This window comes from Myxine glutinosa, chromosome 12 (genome assembly GCF_964187855.1).
Source record: "Myxine glutinosa chromosome 12, kmMyxGlut1.1, whole genome shotgun sequence".
Lineage (NCBI taxonomy): Eukaryota > Metazoa > Chordata > Myxini > Myxiniformes > Myxinidae > Myxine > Myxine glutinosa.
Window position 1 is genome coordinate 5,524,870 of NC_136272.1, and position 25,039 is coordinate 5,549,908.

Consider the following 25,039-nt stretch of genomic DNA (forward strand, 5'->3'; position numbering starts at 1 on the left):
TGGTCGTACGGACTTAGTATATCATGATATCGAGGTGGGGGAGGCCACTCCAGTGAAACAACACCCCTATCGGATGAACCCGGTGAAGATGGAGTACCTTCGGAAGGAGATGCAATATATGTTGGACAATGACATCATCGAACCAAGCAACAGTGAATGGAGCTCCCCATGTGTGTTTGTTCCGAAACCCGATGGCAGCTTCCGGTGTTGTACGGATTTAAAACGGGTGAATGCAGTGACCAAGACCGACTCCTATCCGCTCCCGAGGATTGACGACTGTATTGATCGAATAGGCCCAGCTAAATTTGTTACCAAATTTGACTTGCTGAAAGGGTATTGGCAGATCCCTCTTACCGATAGAGCCAAAGAAATCTCAGCTTTGGTCACTCCGAATGGGTTATATCAGTACAAGGTCCTCCCTTTTGGGTTGAAGAACGGGCCGGCGACATTTCAACGACTGATTAATAGGCTCATTGCAGACCTGGAGGGGGTGGAGGCATATCTGGATGATGTAATCATCCACACCATGACCATGGAAGACCATATTAAGCAAATCCATGCATTTTTTCAGACGATGTCCGAGGCAGGTCTGACCATCAACTTAGCCAAGAGTGAATTTGTAAGAGCACAGGTAGTGTTCCTCGGCCATGTAGTAGGGCAGGGTCAAGTACAACCAGTGACCGCCAAGGTAGAAGCTATCGATCGCTTCCAAGTCCCAAAGGGGAAGAAAGAGCTGATGAGATTCTTAGGTATGGCGGGGTGGTACCGGCGGTTCTGTAAGAATTTTTCGGATGTGGTAGCCCCTTTAACGAGTTTGTTGAGAAAGGAGACCCCATTCGTTTGGGATGGCAAATGTCAGGCGGCCTTTGCCCATGTCAAAGCGATACTAATGAGCTCTCCGGTCCTAACCGCTCCGGACTTTCAGGCACCTTTCAAGTTGGCCGTAGATGCAAGCGATGTGGGGGCTGGAGCGGTCTTGTTACAGGAAGATGAGGATGGGGTGGACCACCCCGTGTGCTACTACTCCAAAAAGTTCAATAAACATCAGGTAAATTATGCCACCGTGGAGAAAGAGACCCTGGCTCTCCTGCTAGGGCTTCAACATTATGAGGTGTATTTAGGAATCACGTCCTTTCCCATAAAGGTCTTTACGGATCACAACCCCTTAACCTTCATTCAAAGAATGAAAAATAAAAATCAGAGGTTGATGAGATGGAGTTTGGCTTTGCAGGGGTTCAACTTGGAAATTGAACATGTACGGGGCCGGGACAATGTCGTGGCGGACGCTTTGTCCAGATTGAGTTAATCTGGGGGGGGGGGGGGGGGTTGAGTTATCTGGTTTGTTTCTCCAAATTGGCCGGCAAAGAAAGTTTTCACTGGGTTCAAACTTTCTTTCTTGAAGGGGGGGAGTGTTACATATTTATGTGAATGTATGTGAATTACCATTCAGGTTGCGTATCCGTGTGTATTATATTAAGGGTTGTTGTGATGGGAGGGTCAGGAGCCCTTCGGAACCAGTGGCCGGAAACGGAAGTGGCCGGAAACGGAAGAAGAAAAGACACGAGGAGAAAAAAGGACGGTGATTCTTCTTCCTCGCCCCGCGACGACGAGAAGGTGGAATCGACCTTGCGCTGCGCGGAAAACAGAGGCGTTCCGAAACCCGTTTGGCGAGAGGAGTTACCTGGCCGCGTAATTACCTTTGGACACGTGAAGTCCCCGTGAGTTCGTGCACGGAACCAAGCGATCGCCCGTTGGGCCGCGCGCGCGTTACAAATCGCGCTCGGTTTTGCCCCGTCTACAAGGACGCGTACGGGTCGCACTTTGGAGCCTCGCACGCGTTACAAACCGCGCTCGGTTTTGCCCCGTCTACAAGGACGCGTACGGGTCGCACTTTGGAGCCTCGCGCGCGTTGGAAGCCGCGCTGGGTTGCCCCGTTGCTTGGCAAGGAGGTGCGCTGCAACCGCTGTCCCCAGTACGAGACGGCAAGTTTGGAGCACGTCCGCCCGGGGTTCGTTCAACCGCCCGTGTGCGGAGACGAGAGACATTGTGGGAGACATTGACCACGGAGGGAGTCAGGAGTGGGGCTCACGTGAGGAATATATAAGATGGCCATCTTAGAGTTTGTGTAGATGAGTTTACATCCTTGGAATATTGATTGTGCATTGTTGATGGTTGGTGATTGCTCAGAGAATATATTATTGATTATTCCGGATCCTTGGTGTGGGGTTTCTTCTTGACCGGAATTCATCTTGATTGCGTTACGAAAGCGTATAAACCATATATCTTTCTGGCGGGGTCCCTCCCACGGTCCGGGGGTCACCAAGACCAGGTAGTTACCGGGAGGACCACGTAACAGGAGGAAGAGCGATCGGGGAGGTTCGCAAAGGTTCAAGGGTGGGGCTATATATAACCCATGAGAGATGCCCCCACGAGAGATGAGCTTTTACAGAGGAGAGACGAGTACAGGGAAAGGAGCTGGGTCGTCAGAGCAAGAGCGTGTGGAGAGGTCCATGACAAGAGCTGAGTTGGTCGTCAGGGGTGGTCAGTGGTTGCGTTGAGTCGTTGCGTTGGAGAAAGAGTGGTTGGACAAACAAAAGAGAGAGGAGAGAACCCGTCACGCGAGAGAACCCGTCACGCGAGAGAACCCGTCACGCCAGACCCCCTACCAGCAGCGTTGGCTTGGCTCCACCAAGCAGCTCCGACCCGCTACCCCGCGCACACGACAGGATCGGTGGCATCGGCGGCCGTTGAGGACCAGCCCGACGTCCCGTGCGGGATCAAACTCCAGCCAGCTCCGGGCCTTCCTCCAGCCACCCACCTCCTGTCATTCCTGCCTGCAATTTCCATCCATTTGCGTACGTGAGTTTGTTTTGTTCGTGCTGTCCTGGGTAGTAACAATAAGTCTGTATAAGCTAAAGATTGCACTGTGTCACCTGCGTCTCATGTCCCTGTAAATAAACGTGACTGCTTGCTTCCTACTTATATGTGTAAATAATAAATCCAATTACTCTTCTGTCCGTCTTCTCGTCTTATTCCTTTTCCTCTTTGCATTCGGTCGTTTTAGAGTTTTCCAGATTTGGGCAGCTGCGGTGCGATACGGCCAAAGTTTGGGGTGAATCGGGTGAGTTGGGGAAGAATCGGGGGAACTGTTAGGTCGCGGTAATACACCACCGCTCGGTCAATATAACATCTTAACCGCGACAGTAACAATATATATATATATATATATATATATATATATATATATATATATATATATATATATATATATATATATATATATATATATATATATATATATATATATATATACAGACTTGGCATTTAATATGGAATATTTTTTTTTTCTTGACTTGGGTTTACTTTCTTAACTCAGTATATCAATCTGGTGAGTTTCTTTTACACTTTGGTGATTTATTTGTTAAAAGAACCATGTCACTGATTGTCTGTCGCAGCAAGACGTCAACAACAGGTTTATATCACAGGTGGCGTGACAAAATGTAAGGACAGGTACATTTGATGATTGGCTTCACAATCGGGTATATAAGGGTTGTTGCGTTCTGTATTAGTGGAAAACAACTGCTGCACATCTACAAAAGTTATTGCCGCTTCCTCTGGAGATGGTCCTTCAACTTGACAATGCTGTTTGTCATGGAGTGGTGCCTTTACGAAATTCTGGCATGAAACAGTGTGCTATTGCTCGGCAGTATGGCATCACTCAAGGTCAGGTGTCAAAGATCCTGAAAAGAAATGCTCAAAGGGGTGTCCCTACTCCAATACCGAGGCCAGGACGTCCACGCAGAACCACAAGGAGAGATGATCGCCAGCTGCACCGGTTAGTCTGCAATGGCCGTACCAAGTCAGCTAATCAGCTTAGGGCTGAGTGGCAGCAACTGACAAATGTGCCTGTATCCAGAAGGCTAGTCAACCAACGACTGGTTCAAGCAGGCTATCATGCCAGGCGTCCCCTGAGAAAGCCACGCCTGAACAGACAACACAGCCAGCGCCGATTGCAGTGGGCCAGAGAGCACCGTCAATGGCAGCCAGGACAATGGAATCACGTGACCTTCAGTGATGAGTCGAGATTTATGGTCTATCGTCAAGATGGCCGCGTCCGAGTGCGCAGACAAGTGCATGAAGCCCACAACGAAGATTGTATAGTGCCAAGAGTCCAAGCTGGAGGTGGTGGGGTGACCGTTTGGGCTGCTTTGCTTTTCATGCAGGGGGCAAAACTGACCTGGTTGTTCTGAATGGAAACCTGAACAAGTTCAAGTACAGTGCCATTCTGGAAGAAACATTGCTTCCATTTGCTCGTGCAGCCTTTCGAGGAAACTTTGTCTTCCAAGATGACAATGCACGGCCTCATCGTGGTCGCATGATCCAACACTTTCTTTCTGACCGTGGTGTAGAGCATATGGAGTGGCCTGCCATGTCCCCGGATATGAATCCGAAAGAGAACTTGTGGGCAGAATTAACGCGTCAAATCGACAACTTGGACCAGCAGCCTGTCTCTGTGCGTGAATTGCAGCAGGCTATTGTAACTGCATGGCAAGCAATTCCTGTCCAAACCTTGGCAAATCTTGTGAACAGCATGCCTCAACATGTACGTGCTCTCCTGAATGCTCGTGGCGGTTACACGAAGTACTGAACTGTAATTTTACTGTCCGTAATCCCAGTCATAATTTAGCTTTTGTTTTTGTTGAAAAAAATTTGGGCTAATGTGCAAAATAAAGAGATACTTCTGGAAAACGTACAGAAATTGAACACAGTACTGTCCATGAATTGAGTTCGATATCAGTTTACATCACTTTCAAGGATCAATTTATTTGCTTCGAAATGTCAAATGTGGTTTTTGTTTCTTTTAAAGGTCACATTAACAAAATCTAGAATAATTTCAACATAATTCCAATGAACTTTTGGTTCTGAGTCATCTTGAAAAGTAAGTTCACCCCACAAAAAAAATATTCCATATTAAATGCCAAGTCTGTATATATGTGTAAGGCCGAGGACAAAGACCTACAGGTAATAGTTGCTGAAAACAAACTCAAAATATAAAAGATAGCAACGAAGATTTTAAAAAACGAATAAGTTAACAAAGGGAGAAAATAAAACCAGATGTTTGAAGTCAAACCGAAGAGGTTCTGCGGCAAATTAAGGAAAAAAAAGTAAACCCCCCCCCCCCCCCCCCCCCCCGAAGAAACCCTCGAGAAGGATAGACTTGAAATTTTCTTGAAAGGAATCTATGAAGACCCAAAAGAACACAACAAGGAGGCGGATTGAATCCAAAGCTTGAAAGAGAAAAAGCAGCACCAAGAGGAAAAACTCTCCAGTGATAATTGATGAAGGGAAAAAAAAAAAAAAACTTGCGAAAACACCAATCTTTAAAATCCCAGGCCCAGAATAAATTCTAAACTTCCAGCTAAAGCAACGAGATTCAAGATAGGCGACACGTCTACTGTGCATCGATGATCTAAAACTCTTTGCAGCAAACAAAACATTGGAAGAACAATGAAATTTGAGAAACAGTACTCTGATGGCATTCAAATAGAATTTAACCTCGAAAAGTGTTCGTACAAGGTAAACTATTCATTCATGCACATTCGTACAAGGTAGACCAACAAAAACCGGCAACATAAAAATCGAGCTACATACAACAATACAGGAGCTAGACAACGAATAATCTTACAAATACCTTGGAGTATTTGTCATAAAAATGTGTGAAACAATTACCAAAGAAAACCTGTGTAGAACGAGGCTGATCCTGAAAACATACCTCTCCCCAAGGAACAAAATTAAAGCCATAAACCAACTAGCATTACCAGTATTCCAGTGCAGCTGCGGAATAGTAAACTGGCCACAAACGGAAATCAAAAAACTAGATATCAAAACAAGGAAACTCATCACCATCCACAAAATGTTCGACAAAAATCAGTGCGTCCCGTACCTGCCAAGGAAAGAAGGAGGTGGCGGCCTGATGGAACAAAATCAAGAGCACAGAGCGAAGACTGTAGGAAACAAAATAATAAAACGAAATATCAACAGATATATGTACACTGACAACAAGGAGAATGACAAAAGAGGAGGAAGATATTAAAACGAAAGAGTTGGACAGATTGGGAGTAGACAAAGAAGGCTCATTGGAAAGGCGAAGGAGAGGTCATTTCAATGATGATGGACAACGTACTAAACCAAGGACACAAGACGGATAGCTTCTTTGAAACTTAACAACGAATAGGACCAATGACACCACATGGATGGCTTTAAGAAAATGGTGTGACTGAGTCAATCGGACAAGTGTAGGTTCTCATACTGTAAGGTAGAAACAGAAAACACGAGTCATCTCCGATCAAGATGTTAAAAAAAAAACTCATGTCAGAACAGCTGTACACACAAAGGTATAACAAGGTATATAGAGTAATCCACTAGCACATCTGCAAAAACTTCAATATCCCAGCTCCAGAAAACTCATGGAAACATGAACCAAAAGCAATAATTGAGAACAAGGAATAAATGCTCTTGTATGACCTAATTCATCCATCGAGCGTGAACATAGAAAACAAAGCATTGCTAACAGATATAGTATTTAGGCACAAAATGGAAAATAAGACATTGCTAATTGAGGTGTCAATACCCAGAGATTTGGGCCTAAACAACGCAGAAATCAAAAATATGACCAAATACCAAGATCGCAAAAATAAAAATAAAAGATCCTGAAAGCTGAAGAGCACCAAAATTGTACCAGTGATTGTTATTGGAGCAATGGGGCTGATGAAGAAGAACTTCACAGAGATCTTAAAAACCATCACAGGGAACATTAATATAAGTGACGATCCTGAAAAGAGCCCTCGGAACAAAACTCTGAGGAACTAGAAATGCACTCGGTAGAGCTAATACCTCCACCTGGCTGAACAGTTTATGTTTTCAATCCCACTGATAGGCCGGATCTGGATTCGGACCTGAACGAAAATCTTATTGGCTTGTTTTTGTCACCAAATAAACTCGTCCACCAAGTTCAGTCATATTCGTCCATAACTTTTTTAAATATCATGTTATATATCGCTTTTCGCCCGATCTTTCAATGGTGAAGAATCACTTAAAAATTAAAAAAATTCTCATATCCGAATCCATATTCAGATCTTCACAAAAATGGAATTCATTAGTGGTTGTCACATACCCAATCTGTTTACCAAGTTTCATCCAAATCCGTCCATAACTTTTTCAGATATCCTGCTATATATCGGTTTTGGCGATATCTCCCAAAGGTGAAGAATCTCTTTAAAAATTATAGTAGCCGGATCCGAATCTTCATCAAAATCTAACCATTTCGTCCTTGTCACATACACTAACTCTCTGCCAAATGTTTTCCGAATCGGTCCCCAACTTTTTGAGGTATCTTGTTCACAGACAGACAGACAAACAGACAGGGGTGAAAACATAACCTCCATCAACCTTCGGTGGCACAGGTATATATATATATATATATATATATAAATATATATATATATATATATATATATATATATACAGTATATATATATACAGTATATATATATACAGTATATATATATACAGTATATATATATACAGTATATATATATACAGTATATATATATATATATATATATATATATATATATATATATATATATATATATATATATATATATATATATATATATATAACTGTAAGAAATAGTAGAAACTCCACAGTACGAGCAGGGCATCTCATTTGCATTGAATAAATAATCGTTAGATTAAATAAGACGCGGACGTAGCTTCAGGACGTCGATCTTTAATTGTCGACAAGCTTTCGACCAACAAAGGTCTTCTTCTGAGTCGGCCCCAAGTTCAACGGAAGTGATTATATATCAAATTTTATATATATCAAATTTATATATCTATATCAAATTCAAATATATCAAATTTATATATATATATATATATATATATCAAAGGTTATATATATATATAATTAAACCTTATAATAACCAGAAACTATTCAATCAATTCCATCCAACGTATGATTACTTTTTCTAACATGAGACGGAAAAGTGTTTGGAGGAAACCCGAACCTCTTTGAGCCATTATATGGTTATCACATGCCCCGACAGACTAACGTACCCAAACCCGCTCGGGCCCATTGCCTCCTCCCGAAGGCAGCAGATGTTTCTGGAACATACAAACAAAAAATACAGATACTTATTGAATCATACCACCACATCCTTGTATGATTCAGTATCAACAACAACACAAATGTCCTCATTTTATTTCACCATCTTGGATTTAAAGTAGTACGGACACATTTTAAAGATGTTCTCCACAGGGCCATACAGCTTCCTGCTAAGTTATATTTTCGATCCATTTTGATGCACACCTGTCATCATTGAAATGTGTCCAAGGTTTTCACAACATTTATTACAAACATTAATCTCTCAGGAATTATGAAAAACAAGTAGATGTAATAAATTAAAATTATGAAATACGATACAATGCCAAAATTCCCAACCCAATGGTGTTGTTAAACAGGAAGTCCATGGAGTGGAAAAAAGAGGAAAATGTAAACTAAAACCAAAGGCAGCTCATTAAATTATCCCCAAAACAAATATAATTCACAAACAGGTGTGCTATTTATCTTGATTAAATGCAAATAGAGCACCATGGATGGCTACGTTGTTTGAAAATACAAAATGGCAGAACAACCAAGAAATCATCAGATTCACATCAACATCCCACAGAAGTGCTTTTCCACTGGATACTTGTCGATCATTTTGAAACAAATGAAGCAAATCCAATCTGTGTGAGTCATCAGAAGGCAGTCACATGCACCAAGGCCCTGAGCTGATGTGTTCCAATATAGCTCATGGAGTTAATCACCCAGCAGTTAACATTAATGGTAATGCATGTGCAAGTACAGTCCCTTCCTATAGTGTGCGCATTGACAGAAATGTAGAGAAGATTATTAACTTTAATAGCCTCGTGGAATCATTCATAAGGAATTAGTCTGAAATGTGATGCATCTCATGGGAAGGGCCTGCGTGGGGCGGAGATGCTGTATTTTGATTTGGGGTTTATGGTATTGGTGTGTATTGTGTGTATAGGTTTGTATAGGTGTGTACAGGTGCATATTGGTGCGTATTGGTGAAATGTACTTACAAGAGTAAAGTCGTTGGGTGGAGATGTCGTGGGGTGGAGATGCTGTAGTTTGATTTGGGGTATATGGTATTGATGTGTATTGGTGTGTATTGGTGTGTATGGGTGTGTATTGGTGTGTATGGGTGTGTATTGGTAAATATGTCGTCGGGTGGAAATGGTGTATTTTGATTGGGGTTTCTGGTATTGGTGTGTATATATGTGATTTACTTGCTAGAGTAAAGTGATTGAGTAAGAGTGCTGGAGTAAAATGGTGGAGTCAAGGTGTTGAAATATGATGCTAGGGTAGAGATGCTGGAGTAGTATGGTACGATGTACGTTATGATGGAAGCGTTGGTGCAGACTGGTGAGATGGAGGTGTGTTCGAGTAAAAAGGTAGGGTAGATGTGCTGCAATAGAATTGTAATTTGGAGGTGGAATTATGGGATGAGGAGCGCTTGGGTGAGAAGACGAGGTGGAGACAATGCAATGGTAAGATGAAGGTTCTGAAGTGGAATGCTGATTTGTAGGTGATGGAGCAGAAAATGTTAGAATGATAATGTTTGTTTTCCAATACTGAAGCAGAATGATAAAACAGGTATGGTACGGTAATAATGTAGGGTGGACATTGTTAATCACAGAAGGTAGATGAAAAATGGATGAAATAACAAGGAGAAAAAGACAAAATGGCCTCGCCCCGTGGTTTTAGTAATTTTGCTTTACGGAGTTAAAGGCCGTCACTCGGCCTTCTTTGGTCGAATTACGAAACAAAATGTTCTGCACATGTATACTCTCTGTGCGAAATTTGAACAAAATCAGTCCATGCATGTCGAGCAATGGTTGGAGACACGTTTAAGTAACAAAATGGCCGCCAGTCGGCCATCTTGTATCTGATCTCGAAAGAAATGACGTGCATATGTCGTGCAACTCATCATTCATTTTCTGTTTACCAAGTTTGATCAAGATCGGTAAATGCATGTCCGAAAAATGGTTGATGACGTTTTCAATGTCAGATATTTTTTACAACTAACATGGCCACCAGTTTACCAGTCGGCCATCTTTGATAAGATCGCAAAATAGAGTGAGGTGCACATGTATGACATCATGTACTCTGCTTATACCAATATTGAACAAAATCAGACCATGCATGTTCAACAAATTGTTGGGGACACGTTTAAGTAACAAAATGGCCGCCAGTTTACCAGTCAGCCATCTTTGATCAGATCGCAAAATAAAGTGAGGTGCACGTGTATGACAGCATGTACTCTGCTTATACCAATATTGAACAAAATCAGACCATGCATGTTCAACAAATTGTTGGGGACACGTTTAAGTAACAAAATGGCCGCCAGTTTACCAGTCAGCCATCTTTGATCAGATCGCAAAATAAAGTGAGGTGCACGTGTATGACAGCATGTACTCTGCTTGTGCCAAATATTGAACAAAATCGGACCATGCATGTTCAATAAATTGTTGGGGACACGTTTAAGTAACAAAATGGCCGCCAGTCGGCCATCTTTGATCGGATCACGAAACAAAACGATGTGCATATGTATACCGTCACGTATTGTTTTTGTGGCAAGTATGAACAAAAAACGGTCCATTCATCCCCAAGACATGGTCGCTGACGTCCAGTCCCCGTTTTCGGACAACAATGTCGGCTAATAACAAACGTTGGTGGAGAGCTGCAAATGGCAACCTGGATAGAAGATATTTGATGTCCTGCCAGGATGCAAACTCACATGTTGTTTTGGGACATTCACCTTGCCTTGGTAATCTTCAATCAGACATCAATCTGAAGGTTCATTAACGAGCTGTGCAGATCAATAGAGGAAGAAAATGAGTAAATGGAACGTGGGATTGAATAAGGAATAGTTGAGGAGTTATTAGCACAACCATCGATGTTGCAGAACATGAACTCATTGGACAACTCTTGTTTTATTTCCCTTTTGATTCTTACTGTGTTTACATATTCATGAAAATATTCAAACACTAATTCATGTACATTGTACATTTAGCTCCTTTGTACAATCTATATGGACCATAAACAATGTGTCTGCACTCTAAGGGCAAACATACACTCGGAGGCAAATGGTTTGAGGTTACAAAGAGATGATAGATGATCATTAAGAGTTATGTTTGAAGTGAATGTTAACTGTTTGAGATAAACAAATGTGTGTTTTGGTTTCATGTGCAAAGCCTAGGCCTACGTCTTGGCCTTCCCTCTGCTTTATGTCCTATTCTCTTTGTGTTTAAACAAGTTTCATCAAACAAAGGCTACAATTCATGGCCTATCATGTGAGAAGTGCTGGTAAAGTCAATGTAGTGGGTTTGATTGAAGGATGTTTGGTCCATCATGCCTGTGCCATATCCACATCCCATATTGTCTGCCTGCACTTTCCCCAAATGGCCATACAATTATTCACCGGCAACCTTCATTCATATACATGGATGACAAAGGATAGGGCAAAGTAATATGGCAATTGTACCTCTTCATTCCGTGCAAATAAACTGTGCCATAGTTGTTGCATCAGGTAGTTTGCACTATAATTCATTGGCATTCGACCAATCAGAAGGTGCCACATCAGTATAAAAGGCCAAAAACGTAAAAGACCTAAAAGTACATTTTATGTCCAAAAGTAGTTGTATCGGGTCATACAAATACGGCAAAGGCTCCCATAGGTGAAAGGTGTCCACAATATCTCAAAAAGTTGTGGACGACTTATGACAAAAATAGGTGGATGGGTTCGTTAGGGGACAAGAACAAGCCGATTCAATTTTGCTTCAGGTCCAAAACCAAATCCGGCCTCTGAGTGGATACAAAATGTAAACTGTTACACAGCCTGTCGGAGGAGGTATTCGCTCTACCGGAGGTATTCACTCCACCGAAGGAGGTATTTGCTCTTCCGGAGGAGGTATTCACTCTACCGAAGGAGGTATTCGCCCTACCAGAGGCGGTATTCGCTCTACCGGAGGAGGTATTCACTCCACCGAAGGAGGTATTCGCTCTACCGGAGGAGGTATTCGCTCTACCGGAGGTATTCACTCCACCGAAGGAGGTATTCGCTCTACCGGAGGAGGTATTCACTCTACCGAAGGAGGTATTCGCCCTACCGGAGGTGGTATTCACTCTACCGGAGGAGGTATTCACTCCACTGAAGGAGGTATTCACTCTACCGAAGGAGGTATTCGCCCTACCGGAGGCGGTATTCACTCTACCGAAGGAGGTATTCGCCCTACCGGAGGAGGTATTCACTCTACCGAATGGGGTATTCACCCTACCGGAGGAGGTATTCACTCTACCGAAGGAGGTATTCGCCCTACTGGAAGAGGTATTCACTCTACCGAAGGAGGTATTTGCTCTACCAAAGGAGGTATTCGCTCTACTGAGTGTCGTTCTAGTTTAATATGATGTCATCATCATCATAATCATTATCATCTCTACCATACACTACAGTATACACTATACAGAGTGTTGACACTACCGAAGCAGTCTCTTGGCAGTGGTTATTCTGGGTGGTTTGCCGTTGCCTTCTCAGCAGTCAGTTGGGGCAGAAATTTGTACTTTGTTCACAGTACTGGTGATAACTCGCCTACTCTTCATGAAAGACCTAGTGTGATCTTTAACATCAATCAACGACCAGTGCTGGCAGACACGTCCTCCAGTTTAACGTCCTCCCGTCATCCGGTTTAACGTCCTTCCGTCCTCCGGTTTAACGTCCTTCCGTCCTCCGGTTTAACGTCCTTCCGTCCTCCGGTTTAACGTCCTTCCGTCCTCCGGTTTAACGTCCTTCCGTCCTCCGGTTTAACGTCCTTCCGTCCTCCGGTTTAACGTCCTTCCGTCCTCCGGTTTAACGTCCTTCCGTCCTCCGGTTTAACGTCCTTCCGTCCTCCGGTTTAACGTCCTTTCGTCCTCCGGTTTAACGTCCTTTCGTCCTCCGGTTTAACGTACTTCCGTCCTCCGGTTTAACGTACTTCCGTCCTCCAGGTTAACGTACTTCCGTCCTCCAGTTTAACGTCCTTCCGTCCTCCGGTTTAACGTCCTTCCGTCCTCCGGTTTAACGTCCTTCCGTCCTCCGGTTTAACGTCCTTCCATCCTCCGGTTTAACGACCTTCCGTCCTTCCGGTTTAACGACCTTCCGTCCTCGGGTTTAACGTCCTTCCATCCTCCGGTTTAACGTCCTTCCGTCCTCCGGTTTAACGTCCTTCCATCCTCCGGTTTAACGACCTTCCGTCCTTCCGGTTTAACGTCCTTCCGTCCTCCGGTTTAACGTACTTCCGTCCTCCGGTTTAACGTCCCTCCGTCCTCCAGGTTAACGTACTTCCGTCCTCCAGGTTAACGTACTTCCGTCCTCCAGGTTAACGTCCTTCCGTCCTCCGGTTTAACGTCCTTTCGTCCTCCAGTTTAACGTCCTTCTGTCCTCCGGTTTAACGTCCTTCCGTCCTCCGGTTTAACGTACTTCCGTCCTCCAGGTTAACGTACTTCCGTCCTCCAGGTTAACGTACTTCCGTCCTCCAGTTTAACATACTTCCGTCCTCCAGGTTAACGTACTTCTGTCCTCCAGGTTAACGTACTTCTGTCCTCCGGTTTAACATCCTTCCGTCTTCTCGTTTAACATCCTTCCGTCCACTCATTCAACACCCTTTCATCCTCTGGTTTAACAAACTTGCATCCTCTCATTTAACATCCTTCCGTCCACTCATTTAACATCCTTTCGTCCTCCGGTTTAACATACTTCCATCCTCTCGTTCAACATCCTTCCGCCCTCCGGTTTAACATGCTTTAATCCTCCTGTTTAACATCCTTCCGAAGGGTCGCGCACACATTGATTTTGGACGGATTCTGGGGCTGCCCTTCATGCAAAACACTCGGCAGAGTGTGAGAGCTGGGTTTATATCAAGGTTTATATCATCTGGGTTGAAAATTCCAACCCAGGGCAGAACTCAGGTTGAGTGCGCATACATCTTCGCCATTATACAGTATGTTAACATGTAATATGTAGATATTTTGAAATAAAATCAAACTAGAACGGCACTCAGTAGAGAGCATACCTCCGCCTAGTTGCCCATATCACTCAATGGTGAAGAATCACTTTTAAAATTCTACTTGCTGGATCCGGATCAGGATCTTCACCAAAATCGAATCGATTCTTCCTTGTCATACACACACATGTCCAACAACGTTTCGTCCAAATCCGTCCACAACTTTTTGAGATATCCCGCTATGTATCGTTTTTGGCCCTATCTTCCAATGGTGAAGAATCACTTAAAATTTCAGGTAGCCGGATCCGAATCCGGATCTTCACCAAAATCTAATAATTTCGTCCTTGTCACACATGCTATATCTCTGTCAAATTTAGTCCGAATCCATCCACAACATTTTGAGATATTTTCTTCACAAACGGACAGACAAACAGACAGACAGGGGTGGAAACATAACCTCCATCCACCTTTGGTGGCGGAGGTAATAAGTATTCCTTGCAATTGCAGGAAGCGTGCTTTTGAGAGCCTTGGAGTTATTTGAGGGCAGGACCTGCTGCCTTTCGATGATATAACGTTGCTGATCTGTTATCTCATTTTCTGACATGTCTGTGTGTGCCTCCATAGTTGTTTCTGATAGTAAACAAAGATTCACCTTGGCAATCCAGCTTTATAGAGCCAGACCATCAGAGCTAGGATTCCATCTAGGCCTGAATGTGAATGATGTCTGGAAATGTTGGACAAATATGAAAATACAGTATGATAGTTATAAACCCGCCAAGATGAATCTGACTGTATTCATGGGAAACAACCCTTGAGAGATTGCTCTTGTGGATGTTGACATAATATGTAAGCAAAACTGACAAAGTCATAAAGATATATTCGTTTTATCAAAACAACACAGAAAACCATCATTGAAGAACATATTTAATTGACTTTTATCATTATTGCTTTCTTTAGTTGTACAATACCCTGAGACCGACAAGTGTCTGTGAACACACCAATGGTTGGACGAGGAAACACACAAGGCCAAAGTTGTTTTTGTTAACCTCACCCGAATGATCGGCAGCATTGTGATGGCTTCTACATCTACATGCGATGGTCATATATCATGCAGAACACAAACTCGGAGAGAAAAGGAACACAATCGTGAGGGATGCGATACACTGTTTATGGTAGGGAGCTCTCACACTCTGCTCTCACACTCTGCTCTCACACTCTGCACTCACACTCTGCTCTCACACTCTGCTCTCACACTCTGCTCTCACACTCTGCTCTCACACTCTGTTCTCACACCTTGCTCTCACACTCTGCTCTCACACTCTGCTCTCACACTCTGCTCTCACATTCTGCTCTCACACCCTGCTCTCACACCCTGCTCTCACACCCTGCTCTCACACCCTGCTCTCACACCCTGCTCTCACACCTTGCTCTCACACCCTGCTCTCACACCCTGCTCTCACACCCTGCTCTCACACATTGCTCTCACACTCTGCTCTCACACCTTGCTCTCACACTCTGCTCTCACACTCTGCTCTCACACCTTGCTCTCACACCCTGCTCTCACACTCTGCTCTCACACCCTGCTCTCACACCCTGCTCTCACACCCTGCTCTCACACCCTGCTCTCACACCTTGCTCTCACACTCTGCTCTCACACTTTGCTCTCACACCCTGCTCTCACACTCTGCTCTCACTCTGCTCTCACTCTGCTCTCACACCCTGCTCTCACACCCTGCTCTCACACCCGGCTCTCACACTCTGCTCTCACACTCTGCTCAAACGGATTCGTTCAGCTTTCGTCTCAGGAAAACACAGCAAGTCAAACTGTAATGCTGAGTGGCATGTCATGATTGTTTTAAATGGATGATGATGAATACAATCAGGCGATGATGAAAATGGCATTGGGCCTCTCCATCTGCATATCGTCATCGTGTGCGACCACTTCCCCTTACCCAAATTCTCCTCCATGATACTTAATACCTTCACATGATGCCCACATCGTACCAATGAAGACCATTCGGTAGTGAATGGTGAACCTGTGCCCTGTCATCCTATTAGTTTTGAATAATTAGGGTGAATTCTAGACTGATGCCCTCATTACCCTCGCCACCGAAGGTGCACGGGGATTATTTTTTCATCCCTGTTTGTCTGTTTGTGAGTAGGATATCTCACAAAGTTCTGGATGGATTCGGAGGAGGCCATTTGGTGGACATGTCGGGTGTGTGACAAGGACCAACTAATTTGATTTCGGTGATGATCCTAATCCAATAATTTTTAAGCGATTCTTCACAATTGCGAGATTTGGCTAAAAACTATATCTCAAAACTTGGTGGATGAGTTGGGTTGGTGACAATAACAAGCCGGTTAGATTCTGCTTCAGGTCTGGGTGCAGATCCGGCCTAAAATTGGATACGATTAGTGGACTGTTCAACCTGGCGGAGGTACGCGCTCTACTGAGTGCCATACTAGTTCGGCAGTTTCCATTTTGTTTAGTCTTTAATTATTTATCAATTATTTCAGTGTTTTTTTTTATAACTTCCATACTTTGAAAACAAGAAAGAGAATTGCTTTGCAATCCATGTCACCTTCCAAGTTTCTGTTGAATACGGAGAAAAGTCTGGAAAACTGACCCATGTATAATATTAGAAATTTTCTAAGTCCAAAAATGGCGAAACTCCGTGAAAAATTGGTGAAACGGTCCAAAACTCAAACTTGTTCTGCAACCTATCATAATAAAGCCATGTATAAAGTTTCAGTTGAAAATGTTCAAGGGTATGGGGAAAAAGGCTGGAAATCACAGGTGGGACGGACTGACAAACGGGGAGCAAACCCCCAAGTGAAACAGGTAGCGGACGAATGAAAAAAATAAAATAAGCTAACGATGCAGAATGTATATCGATCCTAATAGACCTAAATAAGTCAACCAAATGCATACATCAGCGATATGACAAAATGCACAAGAGACCATTTATTTATTGCGGGTGCAAATTGGAGGAGGCGGGGGTGAAAATGAGAAATTTGAAATTGCCAAAAGGAAGAGCAGGAAGGATGATATGGGATGGGATGGGATGGATGGGATGGGATGGGATGGATGGCAGGGGAATGCGGAAAGAGTAGAGAGAGAAGATAAAGCTTAGGATGAGATACGTGTAAGGGTAGGAGAAGGAAAAACAATTCTGCCAAAGCTGTGTAAATAAATAAATAAATAAAAAGATGGTCGTCGAGCCATGCCCTCGCCCTCACCCGATTAAAAAAAAAAAATTTGTATACAAGATCGAGGCTCGTGTAAGAGCTAAAATTATTGAGCCTGAACTGTGAGCATGATCTGAGGAAACGTTTTACAGTCACATGATGCTCAGTTGCCTCAATCAAGGAGTTTAGAGACTCACTCGCCTCTGCTCTAAAAGTTTCAAGACAAATTAATGGTCAACATTGACTTATTTCAAAACTAGATGTGACAGGCTTACATTGGTCTTGGTTTGCTGTATATTTATAAAGCACACCATGGCTTTATAATCACCATCAGCTGGCAGCCCTACCACCATATGACATATGTCAGGAAGGGTCCAATAAGAGGCCCTCACCATTGCACAGAATCATATCATCTGATAAACTAATTAATGCAAACATTTTGTTCAGAAAAAAAGCAAATAATACTTTTCCAGTTCAGGAGAGAAGATTTGTTTTAAAGTTAGAAACAAACAACTCTTATTGGTTGCTGTCGGTGATGCATGCCGACTTCGCCAACAACGTTCTGGCTCACAGCCCTCGATATGTCGCTAACTGATGGTCGTTCCTCGGTGAAGAAGAAAAAAAACACCGAAAGATATTCTGACACATCCAACTTCTGTCCTGGAAGTCCTTGGTCTCCTTGTGTTTTATACTTCTCCCACCCCCCCCCCCCCCCCTTCCCACGCCTCCTCCCCCCAAGCCCTCTCCCTCCCACACTTCTCCCTGCTCTCAAATGTTGTGTTTGTGTGCTTCCCCTTCTCTCCCCATCTTGTCTTCCGCTCCTTCTTTTTATATATTTTGTTTGTCTGGTTGATTTGTTTGTGAAGTAAATGTTAGCTCTTTCACGAGCCTCGATTCAGTATTCAAAAAAAAAAAGAAAAAAAAAGTTCTTCCATTCAACAGACGATTCCACCAGAACAGAGTTTTCAAGCCTTTAGGTGTTCACAGCAGGATGGATCAACGAATGAATGCATCAAACAACTGAATGATTGAGTGAATGAATGGTGGAATGGTAAAACTGAAATAAAAATACAAACAAATGGCTGTCAATGAAATGAAATAAATTTAAAAAGGAAACATAAATACAAGGCCTGATGTCACATCACAGGCAAGTCTGTCCGCGGCCTTTATACCGCCTCTCCTTCAGTCTAGCTCCCTGAGCACGCGCAGGCCTCTAACCCTCACAGATCCTCCAGGATCCTCATATTCTTCAAGTAAACCCTCCTGGTAAACTCGAAAAATCCAGGTTTCCCATCAATATCCACTCTTATATTCCCCTTCCTGCAATTTGTAGAATTGCCTTCCGGAGAGAGTTCAAAGCCACTCTTCCCTCCAGGACTGCAGGTGCACCAGCATCCCAAGTGGTGCCACCCCGCCCCGTCTCGTCTCTACATCTGATGTTTTAACCCCCCATTAACCATACCTAACCCAACTTCTTACTTGCATTATTATGTTGTTTCTGCCCTCTCTCTCTCCTCTTTTCTCTTGGTCCATTCCCTTGCTTGATGTGTCCAACTGTGGCCTCACTGCCCCACTGTTAATACGATACCTTTTTACCCTTTGTCAATTCGCTCCACCACGAGTCTACACCACCTTTTCCCAGAAAAAAAACAAATTTGAAATGAAACACGATAGACTCAAGAAGCCTGGATTAAAATGAAACACAATTCACTCGAAAGTCAGTGTCACGAAAAATCAAATTCAATCGATTCGAGAAAACCGGGATCAAAATGCAATTCATTCAAGAAACTGACACGCTTTTATTATTTTTATTTAATTTACTCTCTACAAGAGTGAGGCTCATGGAAGACCAAGGATTTCAAGGTTCAATTATTAAAATGGCCTACAAAAGTATTCACCACCCTGCAAAGCTTTCACATTTTGATGCCACCTGACCTTATTCCATGATGCTTTCATATGAAACTTAATATACGTATAAAGTCTTGACAAACTACTACAAGGTGGTAAAGATAAAAATTGCAGATAAAATGTGAATAAGTTTGATTAACAGAGAAAATCTTATGATTCTCAGTTATATAGGTATTCAAACTCTTTGCCGAATTAACCCTAAATCACTTCATTAGCAATATTTTTTTGTTTGAAGGTTACAAAACAAGTGTAATAGGTTTCACCTGTATGTAATCAGTGGTTTAACTTAAAAATTAACCTCTCACACTTATCTAAGGAGTTTTAACGTGTAACGCACATGGTCAACCAACGAAGCAAATATGAACACAAAGGATCTTTCCAAAGATGTCAGACATAAAGTGGTGGAGAAGCACCGTTCAGGAGAGGGCTATAAGAAGATTTCAAAGTCACTCATAATCTCTTTGAGTTGTACAGTGGAATCCATCATTAATTACCGGAAGACATATAATACCACCCAGACTCTACCCAGGTCAGGTAGACAATCCAAACTCAGCATCTGGGCAAGCAGGAAACTTGTTCGGGAAGTCACTGTAAATCCAACAATGACTTTGAAAGAAGTGCGAGCATCTATGGGGGACATGTCGGATATGGGGGACAGTGTTCATCAATCAACAATATCCCGTTCCCTCCAGAAAGCTAGCCTCTATGGACAGGTGGCATGAAAGAAGCCATTACTGATAAAGACGCGTCTAAAAGCACATGCGGAGTTTGCAGAAAAGCATCTTGATGATACCTGCAGTATGTGGGGAAAGATTTGTGGTCAGACGAGACAAAAATTGAACTTTTTGTTCTAATTTCAAAGCGTTATGTCAGGTGCAAGCCTAACACTGCACCCAGTAACACTAACCATCCTTACTGACAAACATGGTTGTAGCAGCATCATGTAATGGGGCTGCTTTTCATCAGCAGGGACTGGCAAGCTTGTCAATATAGAAGGGTCAATGGATGGTACAAAGTACAGGAGAATCCTTGATGAAAACCTGCTTGAGTCAGCCATGAATCTGAAACTGAGTAGGTGATTCACATTTTCAGGACATTGATCAGATGCACAAAGCTAAAGCCACACTGGAGTGGCTGAATAAGAATAAAATAAATGTTCTTGAGTGTCCCAGTCAAAGTCCTGACTTGAACCCAATTGAACATTCATGGTGAGATTTGAAGATTGAAGTCCATCGATGATCCCCAACAAACTTGGCAGAACTCGAGCAATTTTCACATGAATAAATGGGCAAAGGTTTCACAATCTCACTGTGCAAAGCTTGTTGAGGCCGACCCAGAAAGACTCATCACAGTCATTGCTGCAAAAGGTGCTTCCACCAAGTACTGACATCAGGGGCTGAATACTTTTACAACCAGTGAAATTTGATTTGCACATGCTTTTTGTCGGTATTCCTGACATGTAACATTCTTCAACTACAACACTAAATGTGGCATTATTGCTATTATTGCTAGGGGGTGAATATTTTGCAGGCCACTGTAACTATCTTATTTATGCTTGGACTCTGTTGATCGTCACAAAGAGAACAAAGGATTGTCCCAGCATTAGGAGGTTCAAATTATTCAATTGGGTTAAGATAGGGGAAGCGGAACTTTCAGAAACACAAGAAAAGTTACAGAAAATATCGTTATATATTAACAATTATTGATACCTTTCATTTCGGACACTTTAAAATCGTCAACCTTCTTTAAATAAAATAAAGCATTGATCCCATCAACCGTCAATCAGCTAACGACCCCGAGGCATCTCATACAACTGCCCCAGGGTGCAGACAGGTAGCCAACTTGCTCTCCGGAAGTTTGTTTTCCTCACATTTGAATTCACCACTAAAATAAAAGATGTTTCTGGTACAGACATCAGAACCCAAAAACTTCTCTCAGATGTTTTACAAACATAACGTTCCAAAGTAGCAGAAAGAATGAATTTGCAGACTATACAGATTCATATTATCTCTAATACAAATTCGACGGAGCAAAACTAGAGTTTGTTTTGTATCCTAATGATAGGCCGGACCTGAATTCGGACCGGAACCAAACTCGAATCGGCTTGTTCTTTTCACCGAACCAACTTGTATATTATAACACCTTTTTCTTCTTCTTCTTCTTCTTCTATAAAAGGATGCTTTCGACTTGCTCACCAAATCTATTCATTCCAAAAAAAAATTCCATCTCTTACAGTTCCTTTTTTCTACATTCCCGAAACTCTCCTGCACTCCACCCCTCCTTCAGTGTCCTCAAACGTATTTTTGACTCGAAGGTCTCAATAAACTCATTTTGCAATAAATTTTCGTTTCCCATTAATCGTACACTTTTCAAAATCCAATCTCACCCCTCCCCTCCAAATCTTCCCCATCACCCCTTCTCTCCAAAACTTCCCCATCACCCCCCCTCCAAAACTTCCCCATCACCCCTCCCCTCCAAATCGACCCCCTTGCCCCTCCCCTCCAAATCTTCCCCATCACCCATCTCTTTCAAATATTCCCCCTTGCCCCTCCCATCCAAATCTTCCCCATCACACATCCCTTTCAAATCTTCCCCCTAGCCCCTCCCCTCCAAATCTTCCCCATCACCCATCCTTTCAAATCTTCCCCCTTGCCCCTCCCCTCAAATTCTTCCCCATCACCCCTTCCCTCCAAAACCTCCCCATCACCCCTCCCCTCCAAAACTTCCCCATCACCCCTCCCCTCCAAATCTTCCCCATCACGCATCTCTTTCAAATCTTCCCCCTTGCCCCTCCCCTCCAAATTTTCCCCATCACCCATCCCTTTCAAATCTCCACCCTTGCCCCTTCCCTCCTAAACTCCCCCCACACCCCTCCCCTCCGAGACTCTCCCTCGCTCCTCCCCTCCTAGACTCCCGTCTCACCCCTCCTCCTCAAAGCGTCCTCCCCGCTTTTTCCCCCTTCCAACTTTCACCTTCATCTCCCCAAACCTTCTGCCTCGCTCTTCCACCTCCTCAAATAACACCTCACTGTGCCTCACGCAATCACCATCAAACCTTTTGTCCGCCCCATTCTTCCCTTTCTCCAAGCTATTCTGAAATCTCTGACACACCTTCAACAGCTCTCCCTACCTCTTCCTCCTCTTCCACATCTTACACTACCCCTCCCCCCCCTGTTCTGTATCCGATGCTCCCCCTTCCTCTTCATTAACGGTATGGACCTCAAACATCCGGGGCCTTCGCTCAAACTTGACTGATCTCTCCATACAGCTTGCTTCTGACAAACCAGACGTGATCTGCTTAACAGAAACTTTCCTCCTTCATGATGTCTCTGATTCCTTGTTATCTCTCCCAGGTTACTCCCTCCTCCGGTATGATAGACCTGAGCCTCGTCCTGGAGGTGGGGTTGCTATCTTTATAAAAAAAACTCTCTTCCTCACTCGCCCTGCACTGCCTTCTCTCCACCTCACCCCCAGGAATACCTTTGGCTACGGCTTCCCCTTCGCTCCCACCTTTTGTTCATATGTGTGTTGTACCATCCACCAAACAGTGATGACTCCATCTACATCTCGCTGTCTGATAATATGGACCAACTTTTATCTACTCATCCCAACTCTCTCTTCCTCATATGTGGTGATTTCAATTGTCACCATGCCAGTTGGCTGGGTGTGGGTACCTCTCTCACCAGCCATGGCTCTTCAGCAAAGGACTTCTGCGACTCACTGGGACTGACACAATCTGTCAATTTCCCGACCCAGATCTCAGTCAATGGAGCATCCTCTCTTCTGGACTTGGTTATGACTAACTTCCCTGAAAATGTCTGCTGCTCTTCTTCTGCTCCAATCGGCTCATCTGATCATGTGCTTGTTAAAGTGGACATCTCTCTGACCATTCTCAGAGAGCCTCCTCAGCGTCAACGAGTTTGGCATTTCACTCAGGCCAACTGGCATGGTCTTCAAGCAGCCATCAATCATCTGGACTGGTCTCCCATCTCTACTGCCTCTGACATCAACTCATCCTGTGAATTCTTCCAAAGTAAATTGCTCTCTCTCATGCACAGATTTATCCCATCTCGTCTTCAGTTGTCATACCCTTCCTCCCATCCATGGTACATGGAATCTTGTGGTGAGGCTGTTGCCCAGAAACAACTTGCTTTCGTCTCCTGGAAAGCAAATCCAATGGAAGGAAATCTCATTTCCTTTCACAAGCCCGAAACAAGTGTGTGTCCACCCTCAGGAGAGCCAGGAAACAATATCTCTCCGTTTCTCAAGACCGAATTCTCTTATCTGTCTCCCTCTTCCAAATCCTGGTGGCGTCTGGTCAAATCTGTTTCTGGTGTTTGTTCCCCCTCCATCCCCTCCCTCACCTCAAACGGCTACACGGCTGACTCCGCATGTGAAAGAGCTGAATGCCTCAACTCTGTGTTTGCCTCTAAATCGTGTGTCCCAAACCCATCCCTCTCTGTACCCACCGTACCCAGTCGTACCCAGCTGCTCCTGGACTCCGTGTCCTTTCCTCCTGACAAGGTGGAAAAGTTTCTGTCAACCCTCGACTCTGATTCTGCAACTGGATCCGACGGCATCAGCCCACGGGTCCTAAAATCCTGTTCTTCCGCTCTTTCACTCCCTCTCTCTGTTCTCTTCACCCTCTCTTTTGCTCAAGGTCATCTGCATTCTGCTTGGAAATCAGCCAACATCACCGCTTTGTACAAAAAAGGCGCAAAAACAGATCCGAGCAACTACAGACCAATCAGCCTTCTCCCAATTATCAGCAAAGTCATGGAATCCATCATTGCTTCAGATATGAAATCTTTCCTCTTCTCCAATGGCTTGATCTCTGATCATCAATTTGGTTTCAGACCTGGTCACTCTACTCTGGACATGCTGCTTCTGCTTTCTCAACAATGGATGGAGGTCCTCAATGCCAAACAGGAAATTGGAGCTGTCTCCCTTGACATATCACGTGCCTTCGATACGGTCTGGCACCCCGCTCTGCTCACCAAACTCTCCTCCTTTGGTATCCATGGAAATCTCCACGCATGGTTGGCGGACTTCCTCTCTCGTCGTAGTCAACGTGTGGCCCTGAATGGGTTTCTCTCATCCCCTCTGCCTGTTCAGGCTGGATTTCCCCAAGGCAGTGTTCTGGGCCCTGTGCTTTTTCTGGTCTTCATCAATGATCTCTCTGACTCTCTTGAAAATCCTCTCTATCTCTTTGCTGATTACTCTACTCTCTGTCGCTCCATTCCTCATCCCTCAGATCGGCAGTCTGCAGCCTCCTCACTCTCTGCAGACCTGGACAAAATCACAGACTGAGCAAACAAGTGGAACATGTCTTTCAATCCTGACAAGTCTCACACTCTTACGATGTCTCTCCGAAAAGACCGACTGGACAACCCTCCCATCCACTTTCTGAATAATCCTCTCCAAGAAGTTCTGTCACTCAAGCTTTTGCGTCTCACTATCTGCCATGATCTTTCCTGGGAAAACCACATTTCAAATCTGGCCTCCAAAGCCAGTCGCCGACTGGGCATCCTCCATCGTGCGAAGTCCTCCCTTGGCACACCTGAACTCCCTCACCACATACAAGGCTTTCATCCGCAGCTCAATGGAATACTGCTCTCCCCTCTGGGCTGGTGCTCCTGCCTCACACCTAGCTCGTCTTCACGCTGTTGAAACCAAAGCGTTCAGAATCATTGGAATCTCCCGTGATGAAGCTAACTCCAAGGGCCTTTCACTCACTCACCGCAGGCAGGTTGGTGGTCTTTCCGTCTTCTACCGACTCTTCTCTGGCCTTGCCCCCACAGCTCTCTCTGGGCTCTGTCCCCCAAATA

The 25,039-nt window shown here is 43.9% G+C and overlaps 1 protein-coding gene across 1 annotated transcript in view; it reads right to left on the bottom strand.

The window, feature by feature from the left end:
• LOC137418405 (zinc finger protein 385D) overlaps positions 1-25,039 on the bottom strand; it is a 691,629-nt gene that overhangs the window by 542,509 nt on the left and 124,081 nt on the right. Inside the window, exon 2 of the mRNA XM_078766432.1 lies at positions 5,945-6,005. The gene's annotated coding sequence lies outside the window, so the exon portion shown is untranslated. The remainder of the gene's footprint in view (positions 1-5,944; positions 6,006-25,039) is intronic.